Here is a 2,500-nt window from a genome sequence, read left to right as displayed (position 1 = left end):
ACGAAAGAGAGAGAGTGTGTGTGTGAGTGTGTGAGAGAGAGAGAAAGAGAGAGTAAGGGAGAGAATGTGTGTATGAGTACCAGGCGAGAGGAGGAGATTGAGAGAGAGAGAGAGAGAGAGAGAGAGAGAGAGAGAGAAGGAAATACACTAAGAGAAGAGAGAGGGCAGCACATGGAGACAAGAAAACCAATGCAGACTGATGGAGATCAGTGTTGTGTAAAGTACTAGACAGCAATACTTGAGTAAAAGTACAAGTATCGTACTAGAAAAAGACTTTGGTAGAAGTGAAAGTTACCTTTTAGAATATTACTTAAGTAAAAGTCTTAAAGTATCTGATATATACTGTACTTAAGTATCAAAAGTAATTTTCTGATATTTAATGTACTTAAGTATTTGAAGTAAAAGTAAAAAGTAAAAAGCAAGTGGTTTTTATTTTGAACTTTTATTGTGAACTTTATTTTGGCTTTCTTATAATAAAGCATATTCAGGGTTCCCAAATCTTCTTAATCTCACTCATCAAATCAAAATCACATTATTTTCTAGGACTTTTAGGCACAATTCTCTTAAGTTCAAAGAACAAACAGCATATTTTTAGAGCTGACATCAAAGAAAAAAATAGAAACAGAAATGTCACTTTTGTACGAACTTCAGGTAAAAATGAAAAATAAATAACTTATTTCTTTAAAAAAAAATGACCTGCTTGTAGGGAGAACATTTTGGTCATGTGGTATGAGCATTTCTAGGGCTTACTCCCCAGGTCACCATCTCACTCTCACACACACACAGGCCACCTATGTCCAGCAGCTACTAATATGCCAGTCATTAGTTGAAACTGAAAAGGTGTCTGTTCATCATCAAAAGAAGCTGGTTTTCAAAGTTGCCAGAATTCAGTGCCCGGGAGTTTCAGGCCCAAGACCGGCCCACCTTTTCCATAGTGGTGGAAATTGGATAAATTAAGCAACATTTCAGCTCTTAGTATCATGTAGTTTTTATTAGTATCATGGTTCAACAAATGTGTAAATTATATAATTCACTTCAACTGAGAAGTTAACAAAAAACATTCCACTATTCCACAAGTTAACAAAAACAGAAAGAAAGAAAGAAAGAAAGAAAGAAAGAAAGAAAGCCTTTGAAATGTAGCTTATCCCACGCTTCCACAAAGAGGCATATTAAACTAATGTTTAGGCTACATGTTTTTTGCATGGGTAGGATATTGTTGTTTTGTGATTTAGCCTACTCCTTTACTAAACCATCTTCTGAGCAAACAAGGCATATAGGTTTTATCATGTCGGGTAATTGCTCTTTCTTACATTAAATAACTTTAATTTATCCTCTCTACTTGTCCCTGTAGTCATGGCCTCCTCATCACTAATTTCGGGCTCATCATTTTCAGTGGTCGACTGGTTGATCTGCTGCTCAGTCTCTCCTGACCTCTTTCTACCATCAATCCTTCCTGACGCTTGTGTCTACTGTAGGCCCGGCTCGGCTATCCGTATCTGAGAAAACTTTTTGGAAAAGATGGGCTATATGGACCCAACCAACTCTTTTTGGGAGGGGAGAACTCCCTCACGTAGGCTACAACCCATACAGAGGCATTGCATTGGTGTCATGCACAGAATGCGGAACATGTCCTACTTTAAGAAAAGATAGACTAACGTGACAAATATTTTTGCAATATGTTTTTCCTCGACCGGCCCAAAAGTGAAGTGGCCCACCGGGAATTCTCCCGATTACCCACCCGGGCCTGAATCAGTCTCACTCTTCTTGGACTGAAGACAAGTCCTGCGATGCTAAATAGCCTTTCACAGGCCGCTGAGGCAGGTAGCAGAGTGTTCAGCTTCACAGAAAGCTGCCAATGTACAGAAACATTTCTTGCAAATACGGCCACGGGTGTATGACGTTATTTTCACCACTACCCTGTTCACCGAGTTCACCACTATCGTCGGGGTGGTCGTCTAGAAGGTGCTCGTGCTTCCATGGCGGTTTCAGTTGTGCATCCTCCTCCTTAAGCAACAAACAAGCGCTGAAATAGAGCGCGCAGTGTGCGGAGCAATCTAGGAGCAGTGATTCGCAAAACCTCCCTTATTGCAGTCGCACACATTTCTTCTAATTTCATGTTTTAGTAACAAGTAACGAAGATGCTTAGTGGAAATATAACGGAGTAAAAGTATACATTTTATCTAGTAAATGTAGTGGAGTAAAAGTGAAAGTTGACATAAATTTAAATAGCGAAGTAAAGTACAGATACGTGAAATTTCTACTTAAGTACAGTAACGAAGTATTTGTACTCCGTTACATTACAACACTGATGGAGATAGTGAGGTTCAAGAGTACGTACTGTACAGGAACACATGCAGCAACAAAGTGACAGAGTGATTAAAGGAATCAGAGAGAGAGAGAGAGAGAGAGAGAGAGAGAGAGACGGGAGCACTCCCAACAAAATCCCTAGAGGAGACAGGAAGCCAGAAGCAGGAAGTCAGAAGCGTCCGACAGGAAGCAG

Source organism: Alosa sapidissima, chromosome 18 (genome assembly GCF_018492685.1).
Source record: "Alosa sapidissima isolate fAloSap1 chromosome 18, fAloSap1.pri, whole genome shotgun sequence".
Classification (NCBI taxonomy): Eukaryota; Metazoa; Chordata; class Actinopteri; order Clupeiformes; family Clupeidae; genus Alosa; species Alosa sapidissima.
This window is presented reverse-complemented; position numbering follows the sequence as displayed.